This window comes from Mustelus asterias, unplaced genomic scaffold (genome assembly GCF_964213995.1).
Source record: "Mustelus asterias unplaced genomic scaffold, sMusAst1.hap1.1 HAP1_SCAFFOLD_79, whole genome shotgun sequence".
Lineage (NCBI taxonomy): Eukaryota > Metazoa > Chordata > Chondrichthyes > Carcharhiniformes > Triakidae > Mustelus > Mustelus asterias.
Genome location: NW_027590137.1, coordinates 18,579 through 31,927, shown reverse-complemented (window position 1 = coordinate 31,927; position 13,349 = coordinate 18,579). Strand labels below are relative to the sequence as shown.

The window sequence follows — 13,349 nt, the reverse complement described above, 5'->3', positions numbered from 1 at the left end:
GAACGTGATAACCATGACATTACATGAACAGCTGACAGCATATTTTAGCTAATCGGCCTGTCTGCAATGTCCAACTGCGCTGCACTGCTGCAGATTCCAATGGTTAGACTGAGAGCCCATGTCACTGAATTCAAGAAGAAAACCGGTATTTTCAACCTGATTTCTCAACTTATCTTGAACATCAAAATTTAAAAGCTTTCGTTTGGCAAATATCTAAGTGAGCATTGATCTCTGCCCATTCATTAATGCATCATTTTCATCTTCCTTCGAATAATCTCAACAAATTGTAATCAAAAAGTAAATTACTGCGGATGCTGGAATCGGAAACCAATAGAGAAAATGCTGGAAAATCTCGCAATGTCTGACAGCTCCTGTAAGGAGAGAAAAGGGCTGACCTTTCGGGTCCAGCTGACATTTTGTGAAAGCTCATTGTACAATTGTACTCAGTATTTGTTTCAATATTTAGTATCAATGCATTATTTAACACATATGTCTTCATTATGAATTGAATATCTCTGAAATTGAATATCACTGAATTGCAAACATAACTGACCAACAGAACGAATCGAATCACAGGGTAATACAGATCGCAATTTTGAGATTGATCATAACCAGCTTTTAAACAAAGTGAACTACGTTTTAAATGGAAGTGATTCAAAAATTAACTGTTCGTGACACTTGAGCCGTTTTTATTATGAGCGTGAAATATTCAGGCGCATAAATTCCGGCCATTTATAAGAAAGTCCAGAAGATCTGCACTGAGTCCCGATTCCTTCATCTGTCTGAGTGTTATTTTTTTATATTTCTTTGTTGTGAAGAACGATTTTAAAAAAGAATCGTCTGGGAAATGAGCGCCATTTCCGATAGATCACTTACAATATCACTTGTGTCAGTCTTCTGGAGCAGACACTACTATTAGATATGTTTCAGACGGTGATTAACCATGTTAGTCTGCACCCATAAACCCATTAAATTCTGTTGTAGACTGAACGAGATGCGAATATGTGCTCGGTGTCAAAATCGAAACGTTACTTTCCTGTCAGTGCATCAAAAAAAAATCAGCATTTCTTATTTTACAGAGAAGATTGGAGGCCGATGTCAGAGCAACAATAATATGCCTGTAATATTGAGGTTCAGATAATGTTGAGGAACGAACTGAAATCATGCAATTTTCCTTCACCCAACATGAGAAATCTTAATGAATGTTGCTGTTCCGTTTCGAACCAGGATCTTTCCGCGTGTCAGACGAACATAATAACCACTGCACTACAGAAACAGCTGGACGCACGCTGCAGCAAATCGGCCTGTCCGCAATGTTCAACTGCTGCAAGTTCCAATGGTTAGACTGAGAGCTAATGCTTCTTAATTCAGGAAGATAACTGTTGCTTTCAATCTGATTGCTCAACTTATCTTGAACATCAAAATTTATAAGCGTTCTTCTGGCAAATATCTAAGGGAACAATGATTTCTAGCCTTTCATTATTGCATCATTCTATTGCTATACGATAAATGGCAGAACCATAAAGGGCCTTTCATTAATGCATCATTAATGAATCATTCATAGCTATACGATAAATGGCAGAAGCATAAAGGGTGTAGATACGCAGAGGGACCTGGGTGTGCAAGTCCACAGATCCTTGAAGGTGACGTCAAGGTGGAGAAAGTATGAAGAAGGCATATGGCATGCTTGCCTTTATAGGACGGGGCATAGAGTATAAAAGTTGGGGTCTGATATTGCAGATGTATAGAACGTTGGTTCGGCCGCATTTGGAATACTGCGTCCAGTTTTGGTCACCACACTCCCAGAAGGACGTGGAGGCTTTGGAGAGAGTGCAGAGGAGGTTTACCAGGATGTTGCCTGGTATGGAGGGGCTTAGTTATGAGGAGAGATTGGGTAAACTGGGGTTGTTCTCCCTGGAAAGACGGAGGATGAGGGGAGACTTAATAGAGGTGGATAAAATTATGAAAGGCATAGATAGGGTGAACGATGGGAAGCTTTTTCCCAGGTCGGTGGTGACGTTCACGAGGGGTCATGGGTTCAAGTGAAGGGGGGGAGGTTTAACAAAGATATCAGAAGGACATATTTTACACAGAGGGTGGTGGGGGCCTGGAATACGCTGCCAGGCAAGGTGGTGGAAGTGGACACACTGGGAATGTTTAAGACTTATCTAGATAGCCACATGAACAGAGTGGGAATGGAAGGATACAAAAGAATGGTCTAGTTTGGACCAGGGAGCGGCACGGGCTTGGAGGGCCGAAGAGCCTGTTCCTGTGCTGTATTGTTCTTTGTTCTTTGTTCTTTATTCTCATCTTCTTTCGAATAATCTCAACCAATTGTACTCAGCAATAAAAGCAAATTACTGCGGATACTGGAATCGGAAACCAAACGAAAAAATGCTGGAAAATCTCACAACGTCTGACAGCCCCTGTAAGAAGAGAAAGGAGCTGACGTTTCGAGTCCAGATGACACTTTAACAACGTTCATTGCACAATTGTACTCAGTATTTGTTTCAATATTTAGTCTCAATGCATTATTTAACACATATGACTTCATTATGAATTGAATATCTCTGACATTGAATATCATAGAATTGTAAATATAACTGACCAACAGGAATCGAGTCACCGGGTAACACAGATCACAATTATGAGATTGACCATAGCGAACTACATTTAAACAAGGTGAACTACATTTAAATCGACGAGATTGAAGAATTATCTGTTATTGACACTTGAGTCTTTTCTTTTTTGGGTGTGAAAAATTCAGGCGCATAAATTCCGGCTACTTAAATGAAAGTTCAGTAGATCCGCACTGAGTCTCGATTTCCTCATTTGTCTGAGTGTTTTTTTTTCCTATTTCTTTGTTTTGAAGAACGATTTTAAAAAAGATTCTTCTGGGAAATATGTGCCATTTCCTATACTTCACTTACCGTATCACTTGTGTTAGTCCCCTGGAGCACATACTACGATTCGAAAAGTCCCAGATGGTGATTAGCTACGTTAATCTGCACCTATAAACTCATTACATTCTGTTGTAGACTGAACGTGATGCGAATATGTGCACAGTGTCAAAATCCAAAGGTTTCTTTCCTGTCAGTTCGTCAAAAAGCTATCAACATTCTTATTTTACAGAAATCATTTGAGGCCGAGGTCAGAGCAAAGATCATATGGCTGCAATATCAAGATTCGCATAATGTTCAGCAACGAAGATCTAATACAGATAGGAAATATACAGTAAATGGCACAACCCTTAAGAGTATTGATAGGCAAAGGGATCTGGGTGTACAGGTATACAGGTCACTGAAAGTGGCAATGCAGGTGGAGAAGGTAGTCAAGAAGGCATACCCATGCTTGCCTTCATCGGCCGGGGCATTGAGTTTAAAAATTGGCAAGTCATGTTGCAACTTTATAGAACCTTAGTTAGGCCGCACTTGGAATATAATATTTAAATTTGGTCGCCACACTACCAGAAGGATGTGGAGGCTTTGGAGAGGGTAAAGAAAAGATTTACCAGGATGTTGCCTGGTATGGAGAGTATTTGCTACGAGGAGAGATTGGACAAACTTGGTTTGTTCTCACTGGAGCGACGGAGGTTGAGGGGAGACCTGATCGAAGTCGACAAGATTGTGAAAGGCATGGACAGAGTGGATAGTCACAAGCTTTTTCCCAGGGCGGAAGAGTCAATTACTCGGGGATATCTGTTTAAGGTGCGTGGGGCAACGTTTGAAGGAGATGTACGAGGCAGATCTTTTACGTAGAGAGTAGTGGGTGCCTGGAGAGGTAGTGGAAGCGGGAGTGACTTTTAAGGGGCGTCCTGACAAGTACATGAATAGAATGGGAAAAGAGGGATACGACCCGCGGCAGGGTAGGGTGCTTTATTAAGTCGGGCAGCATGATCGGTGCATGCGTGGAGGGCTGGTTCGTATGCTGTAATTTTCTTTGTCCTTTATACTGAAATCATACAGATTTCCTCACCCTAAATTAGAAAGCTTAATGGACGTTTCTGTCCGGTTTTGAACTGGGAACCTTTCACGTGTGAGGTGAATGTGATAACCACTACACTACAGAAACAGGTGACAGCAATGATAGCAAATCCGCCTCTCTGCAATGTTCAACTGCGCTGTGTTGCTGCAGTTTCAAATGAATTCCACTCATTCATTCATGCATTATTTTCATCTTCCTTCGAATAATCTCAACCAATTGTGCTCATTAATGAAAGCAAATTACTGCAGATGATGGAATCTGAAACCAAAGGAGAAAATGCTGGAAAATCTCACAAGGTCTGGCAGCATCTGTAAGGAGAGAAAAGAGCTGACGTTTCGAATCCAGATGACATTTTGTCAAAGCTCATTGTACAATTGTACTCAGTATTTGTTTCAATATTTAATATCAATACATTGTTTAACACATATGTCTTCATTATGAATTGAATATCTCTGAAATTGAATATCACTGAATTGCAAATATAACTGGCCAACGAAAAGAGTCGAGTCACCGGGTAATACAGATCCCGTGGTGTTTGTTTGAGATTGGCCATCGTCAGCTTTTAAACAAAGTCAACTATAATTAAATGGAAGTGATTGAAGAATTATCGGTGAGGTATACTTGAGCCTTTTTGATTATAAATGTGAAACATTCAGGCGCATAAATTCCGGCCACCTATAGGAAAGTCTAGTTGATCCGCACTGAGTCTCCATTTCCTCATCTGTCTGTGTGTTTTTTCCGATTTCCATGTTATGAAGCACGATTTTTTAAAAAAGATTATTCTGGGAAATGTGTCCCATTTCCTCTAGTTCACTTCGAGTATCACTTGTGTCTGTCTTGTTGAGCACACACTCCTATTAGACATGTTTCAGATGGTGATTCGCTATTTTAGTTTGCACCTAAAAACCCATTAAATTATGTTGTACACTGAACAAGATGATACTATATGCACGTTGTCAAAGTAGAGACGTTTCTTTCCTGTCAGTGCGTCAAAAAAAATCAGCGTTTCTTATTCGCAGAAACCATTTGAGTTTGAGGTCAGAGCAAAGATAATATTGTTGTAATGTCGAGATTCGGATAATGTTCAGCAACGAACTGAAATCATACAGGATTTCCCTCATCTTCCATGAGAAAGCTTAAAGAATGCTGCTTCTCTGTTTCGGACCGGGGACTTTTCGTGTTTAGGCGAACGGGATAACCCATCCACTGCAGAAACAAGTGATAGGATTGGAGCCTCAATGGGCCTGACTACAATGTTTAACTCCACTATGTTGCTGCAGGTTTGAATGGTATGATTGAGGGCCCATGTCACTTAATACAACAGCACATCCCTGACTTTCAACCTGATATCTCAACTTATCTTGTTCTTCAAAATTAAAAAGAGTTCGTCCGGCAAATATCTAAGAAAGCACTGATTTGTGCTCAATCATCAATGCTTCATTCTTTTCTTCCTGCGAATAATTTCAACCAATTATACTCATTATTTGTTTCATACAATCATAGAATCAGTGCAGAAAATGTATTCGATCGAACGAATCAGCAGCGACGCCAGAATATCATATCCAGGCCATTTCCCTCGTTTCCCCCGCAACGCTACTCCTTTCCCATGGCTATTCAATCTAACCAAGGGGCAATTTAGCATGCCCAATCCACCTTGGATCATCATTCAATTTTTAATATCTATACAGTTATTTAATATATATGTCCAAATTCTGAATTTAATGTCTCTGGAATATACAATCGGTCTGACTGCATTGTTCAACTCCGCTCTATTGCTGCAGATTCGAATGTACTGAGAGTCCATGTACCTTAGTGCAAGAAGATAACCGTTACGTTCAACGTGATGTCTCAACTTGTCTCGAATTTCAAAATTTAAAAGCGTTCATCGGACAAATATATAAGGGAGCAATGATTTCCGCTCAATCGTTGATGCATCATTCTTATATACGATCGATTAACTTCAAACAGTTATATCCAGTATTTGTTCGGTAATCAACATTTAATATCAATCCATTTATTTAACACAGATGTCTTCATTGCGGATTGAATATGTCTGAAATATACAGCATTGAATTGCAAACATTATTGACCAACAAAATAAATCCAGTCACGGGTAATACACATCCCATGGTGCTTTTTTGAGTTTGACCATGATCAGCTTTTAAACCAAATCAAATATCTTTAAAGAGAAGAGATTCAAGAATGATCTGGTAGTTATACTTGATCCCTCTTTATTCTGTGTGAGAAACATTCTGGCGCCTAAATCCCGTTCATCTATAGGAGATCCAGACGGTGCGCTTTGATTCTCGATTTCCTCTTCTGTCTGAGAGGTTTTCCCTATTTCGTTAGAATGAAGAACAACTTTAAAATGATGCTTCGGGGAAATGTGCTCCATTTTCTCTAGTTCAGTTACAGTATCACTTGTATCTGTATTTTTGAGCACACAATACTATTAGACATGTTTCAGTTGGTGATGAATTATGTTAGTCTGCATTTATAAACCTATTAAATTCTGGCGTGGACTGAAAATATTGCTAATATGTGCACGGTTCTAAAATAGGAACATTTCCTCTCATTGCGTCATGAAAATACAAGATTTCTGATTTTGCTGAAAGCTTTTGAGGCAGAGGTGAGCGCAAATATAACATGGCTGTAACATCGAGTTTTGGATAATGTTCAGCTACAATCTGAATTTATACAGACTTCCCTCAACCTTAATGAAAAAATGTCATTAATGCTTCTGCTCGATTTCGAACGTGGGCCCTTGCGTGCGTGAGGCAAATGCAATTAGCACTACACCACAGAAACTGTTAGCGGCTCCGTAGCCCAATGGGACTGTCTTGAAATGTTGCAACATTCATTGGGAATGCTGTAGACACATTAATCTAAGAATGATTGAAAATGGTTAACAATGTCACAGAACGATGAGAGGCTCATCAATCCATCAGATCTTTGCGAATTATTTTATGAGGAGCTAAACAATGAATATGTCGTTGCGGGATTGGTGGGTCGATGGGCCTGTTCCTGTGCTGAACTGTTCTTTGTTCCAATTTCAATTTCCTCCTCTCATTCCATGAAGTTGATGTTTCTCCCTTTTAAGTCATTGAAAAAAACCCATTTGAAGAAGGAGTTTCTGCGGAATCCATGTAGAATTTGCTTTAACAACCTTTCCCTTACCCAATGGCAGGAAGTATTGGATTTAGCTTCCCGATATAGTTTTCAATGTAAACATATATTTATTTATGCAATTGATTTCATATCGATTTTAGAAAACGAATTTAAATCTGATGAAGCATCTCCTCATTATTTCTGAATTATATCTAATATAACTACATTTACTCCACAGCCTTCCACAGGGTGTGGAATATAACCGACGAGAATAAATCACCTACACCTGAAGTAGTCTTCTTGTTTTGTCCTCCTGTGTCCTGAACATCCGATCCGAGAACCTCGAGAATCGATGGAGAATCTGTCTTATTCACACGGACTTCACATAGGGCAATACAGTGGCACGGTGGTTAGCACTGCTGTTTCACAACACTCGGGACCCAGGTTCAATTGAAATTCCTCCTTAGTGTACACGAACAGGCGGCGGAATGTGGCGACGAGAGGATTTTCACACTAAGTTGAATTATTAATTGCAGTATTAATGTAAGCCTGGTTGTGACACTGGTAAATATGTTTTGGACACGGACACATCCAGAATATGTTTGGCGTTAAAAATAAATGCATCCATTATTGCTTAGTCTGCAAAAGGGTCCACGTCGATTTGTCAATCAATGATCAGCATTGATGAGAAATAGATTTCTGGCTGCTCCTGCTGTTAAAATGTCGTGTTCCATCGCAATGAATATCTAACACGATATTGCCGCACTTACACCACACCAGGGAATTCCAGTTCAGGAAGTTTACTCTGGAGCTCGCACACTTTTTACGTTGCCAATGAGTCCATTTCTCTTTTGTGTGTCAATGGCTGTGCTAATCTGCTTGGTTATCTTTCTTAGTGATTGTCCGTGTGTCTAGTGGAACAAGCTGCCAGAGAGAGTAGTAGAGGCGGGTACAATTTTATCTTTTAAAAAGCATTTTGACAGTTACATGAGTACGATGGATATAGAGGGATATGGGCCAAATGCGGGCAATTCGGATTAGTTTAGGGGTTTATAAAAAAGGGCGGCATGGACATTTTGGGCCGAAGGGCCTGTTTCCATTTGTAAACCTCTATGAATCTATGTTTGAATCGATCGGTTTGGGAATCTATCACTTAGTTTACTTGTCTCTGTGTTGATTCTGGGCAGTATCCGAGGCTTCCAGTGAGCACGGAGGTGGAGGTATTCATGCATTATCATGGTTAGCAATGCAAACTAGTAGGTGTCAGAAATCTGCAGAATAATTCTGGATTTATAAAGAGAGACGTTAGAATTGATGTCACTTTCTGGGCATATATCCATATGGTTATATATCCTTATTCGTGTTGGTCTTTCCACGGGGCCGTGCGTGTATCTGTTCTCCGCATGTCTGCTGGGTTTCCTCGGATGCTGTGGTTTCCTCCCACAGTCCAAAGATGTGCAGATTAGGTGGATTGGCCGTGATAAATTGACCCTCGTGTCAGGGAGATTATGTGTGCGGTTACGGGAATAGGGCCTCGGTGGAATTGTGGTCGGTACAGAGTCGCTGGGCCGAATGGCCTCCTTCTGTACTGTAGGGGTTCTATGATTCTATGATCTCCAGATGTGTCAGTCTTTGCAGGTTGCCGTGTGTGTACCTGTTTCCAATATCCGGCTGTGCTGTCCGCGGGAGGGCGCTCTCTGATCACTTATGAAAGATCACGATCCCCTTCTGCAGGAAGCGACTGTTTGAAGGTGTAAAGATGGGCGGAGAGATGGAGTCACCTTGGACCTCATAACATCCCCCTGACTGTTTCAACTTCTCCAATTGCAGATTTGATGCGGACAGTGATCAGTCTCTCTGTTTCTGAACTCGAACCATGGGGGTGAAACTCTGTCTCACTCTGGTTATTGTCCTGATTACAGGTCTGTCATTTTGAACTTCTGCGTGAAATCTGCCAGTCACCAGATTCATTCCCCATTTCCATCTCGAGGGGATTATTCCATTGTTGTTACTCCTTCTAACCCACTGCGTGTCTGTTCCCTATTTTCAGACATGAGTAACGGTGACTCAGTGTCCCAGTCAGAACAAGGAGTTGAAGCAGCAGAGGGTGAAGAATGAGCAATACCCGGCAGTTACTCGGGACAGAGTTTAACTGTACAACATTACCTGTTCTGGTATCGCCAGTATACACACCGAGCTCCTCGTTAACTGCTCAGAGCCGCTAATGTACCGAAACGGCTCCAGGCTTTTTACACTGCAGCGGGAATCTCAACCTGAAACAAAGCACTTTTCACTTGCCCATGGAAGATTTGAAGGTGACAGATAGCGCCGAGTATTACTGTGCACTGAGAGCCACAGTACATGAAGCTTCATACAAAATCTGGCACAGGTCGATAGTCAATGATTCATTGTCAGGACAACACATGGGGTTAACCTTCAGAGAAAATTTACTCATAGTGAACGTGACAATACAGCCCCGTCTGAGTGTTTTCCCTCACTGAGGTTACTGATTGTCACTGTTGGGAAATTTGACATGTTTTTACTCATCTTACTATCACATCAAGTCCAATCGCTCCCCGATCCTTTCACACAAACCCTCAGATCTCCCAGGTGAACCATGTCATCAGACAGACCACACCTTTCAAAAGTGATCAAATATCGAAGGCAGACTCAGAGTTGTCACATGTTGAAGTCGCTGGGTTAAAATTATTGACTGTAACATGTGTACTTTATAAACAAAAAACCCCAGTTGCAAACAGTCGAGGTAACAATATTGGGCGGATATTTTGCTGGTGCTTAAAGTCCACAAATGCTGATGCGGTGAGTTATTTAAACAATTTCGGCTTTCACTCGAGGTGTCAGAACTGCTTTGTAGAAAGTTAAACAATTTTTATTTTGCTGGCTAATAACGTGCAGGCTCGTTGGTCTAGGGGTATGATTCTCGCTTAGGGTATCTCGCCCCGTTAGCATGCAAGAGGTCCCGGGTTCAAATCCCGGACGAGCCCCTCATTTATTTCGTTTTGACCAAAATATTGTGTTCAAAAGGAGATATTTTGATTTGTTTAAGTTGCAAACGGCGGGATGGCTTTCTGCTGACTGGCTCCGAAAAAGAGTCATAAAGGCACAGAATTTTGCAGCACGGATAGAGCCCACTGGGACACCCACACGGCAGGCGCGGACACCCATCATGTCTGCGCCTGCCACGTGACAGCTGGACGGGAAGCGTTAGTTCTGATTCTCGCTCCACAGATACTTCCAGAAATACTGACATAACCCAGTATTTTCTGTTTTTATTTCAGATTTTGAAAGTCCGCAGTGTGCTGCATTATATCAGACTTTGGGCTGACAAGTGGCAAGTAACATTCGCGCCACACAAATGCAAGACAATGTCCATCACCAATAAGAGAAAATCTAACCACCGCCTCTTGACAGTCAATAGATTTTCCATCACTGAATCCCCCATTGTTAACATCCTTACGGTTACCATTGACCAGATACTCAATTGGACTCGCCACATAAACACAATGGCTACAAGAGCAGGTCAGAGGCCAGGAATACTGTGGCGAATAACTCACCGCCTGACTCCCCAGAGCCTGTCCACCATCTACAAGGCACAAGTCAGGAGCGTGATGGAATATTCCCACCTCGCCTGGATGGGTGCAGCTCCAACAACACACAAGAAGATTGACATCATCCAGGACAAAACAGCCCGCTTGATTGGCACCACATCCTCAAGCATTCAATCCCGCCACAACCGACGCTCAGGAGCAGCGATGTGTATTATCTAAAAGATACAGAGCAGCAATTTACCAACGATCCTTAGACAGCACCTTCGAAACCCACGACCACTTCCATCCAGAAGGACAAGGGTAGTAGACACATGGGAACACCACCATCTGTAAGTTCTCCTCCAAGTCACTCACCATCCTGACTTGGAATTATATTGCCATTCCTTAGCATGGCCTTATTCTGTGGTGTACTCATTTTCTGATTTAGTGCGGACCTCACCCTGAGGCCGTGAACCGCAAAGTATTTTCTCATTTCTGTCATCTCTCCCTCAATGTCAACAAAACGGAGATTGTCATTGACTTCAGAAAGCGTAGAGGAGAACATGCCCCTGTCTCCATCAAAGGGGACGAAGTAGAAAGTGTCGAGAGCTTCAGGTTTTTAGGTCTCCAGATCACCAACAACCTGTCCTGGCCTCCCATGCCGACACTATAGTGAAGAAAGCCCATCAACGCCTCTACTTTCTCAGAAGACTTAGGAAATTTGGCATGTCAGCTACGACTGTCACCAAGATTTACAGGTGCACCATAGAAAACATTCTTTCGAGTTGTATCACAGCTTGATATGGCTCCTGCTCTGCCCAAGACCGCAATAAACTACAAAGGGTCGTGAATGTAGTCCAATCCATCACTCAAACCAGCCTCCCATCCATTGATTCTGTCTACGCTTCCTGCTGCCTCGGCAAAGCAGCCAGCATTGTTAAGGACCCCACGCACCCGGACATTCTCTCTTCCACCTTCTTCCTTCGAGACAAAGATACAGAAGTCTGAGGTCACGTGCTAGCCGACTCAAGAACAGCTTCTTCCCTGCAGCCATCATACTTTTGAATGGACATTACCTTGCATTAAGTTGATCTTTGTCTACACCCTGACAGTGACTGCAATACCACATTCTGCACTCCCGTTTCCTTCTCTATGAACAGTACGCTTTGTCTGTATAGCGCGCAAGTAAAAATGCTTTTCACAGCATACTAATACATGTGACAATAATAAATAAAACTAAATCAAATAGTTTCATTTCTCCTGACTTCCACACTCTTCCTGTTGTTACATTTCCTCCCTCCTGAGTTTCAGTCGTTTCAAATTCCCACATTTTTCACCTTTTCCTGTTGTAATGAAAGGCCATGGACGTAAAAGATGAGCTTTGTTTCCCTGTCCACAAATTCTGCCTGAATTCCTAAGTTTATGCAGCATCTTCCGCCTTCGCTGCAGTTATCTGATCGGCTTTGAATGGCCAAGAGAGCATCTTTTCTTTCAATCAGTGGCTGCTTATAGGCTCCTTCGTGTAGGGGTATGAATCGCATTTTGGTATGCCTTAACCACCGAGATCCCGAGCTGAAATCCGAGACTAACCCTACTGTTTCTTCTTATCCCTGTTACATCAAAACATCGGAAGCAGGACATTGGAACATCATCTACCATTCATTGTTCATAGAATCATAGAAACCCGACAGTGCAGAAGGAGGCCATTCGGCCCATCCAGTCTGCACCGACCACAATCTCACCCAGGCCCTATCCCTACCCCCACATATTTACCCGCTAATCCACGCATCTCAGGACTCTAAGGGGCAATTTTGAACCTGGCCAATCAACCTAACCCGCACATCTTTGGACTGTGGGAGGAAACCGGAGCACCCGGAGGAAACCCACGCAGACACGAAGAGAATGTGCAAACTCCACACAGACAGTGACCCGAGCCGGGAATCGAACCCGGGACCCTGGAGCTGTGAAGCAGCAGTGCTAACCATGTGCTACCGTGCCGCCCCTACCGTGCCTGATAATCAAATTCAATACCCTGATCCGCCATTTAGCACCAAGAGTATATTAAACTTCTCTTGAAATCATAGTGTTTGGCCTCAACGACTTTCTGTGGGAGTGAACTCTGCAGATTCACCACTCTCTGGCTGAAGGAAGTCTCATCATCTCAGCCGTTATCCTCAAACTATAATCCCCAGCCCTGGACTCCCCACTAACGTGAACATTCTTTCTGAATCTACCCTGTTTCATCCGGTCAGAATGTTATAAGGTTCCATTAGAATCATAGAATCCCTGAGTACAGAACAAGGCCAATTCGGCCCATCAAGTCTGTACTGACCACAATCCCATCCAGGCCCCACTCCTGTAACTACATGCATTCACCCTGCTAATACCCCTGACACTAGGGCCAATTTAACACGGTCAATCAACATTAGCCGCACATCTTTGGACAATGGGAGGAAACCGGAACACCCGGAGGAAACCCATGCAGATACGGGGAGAATGTGCAAACTCCACACAGACAGCGACCCGATGCCAGATTTGAACCTCGGACCCTGGCGTTTTGAGGCGGCAGTGCTAACCAATGTACCACCCAAAACATATCTGCCCAGAAATAGCCAGGATTAGTTGGCAAGAAATGCATTTGCCAATGTTGGACACCTAAGTGTTAAAATAAGCCGCATCCCAGAAGTGACTCGAACACATGCTCCCTGG

General features: G+C 42.5%; 1 non-coding gene across 1 annotated transcript; it reads left to right on the top strand.

Moving 5' to 3' along the window:
* The first annotated feature begins 10,007 nt into the window (after positions 1-10,007).
* On the top strand, positions 10,008-10,097 carry trnap-agg (transfer RNA proline (anticodon AGG)). The gene is given in 2 exon segments: positions 10,008-10,043; positions 10,062-10,097. It is a non-coding gene; the product is annotated as a tRNA-Pro (tRNA).
* Positions 10,098-13,349: the final 3,252 nt, after the last annotated feature.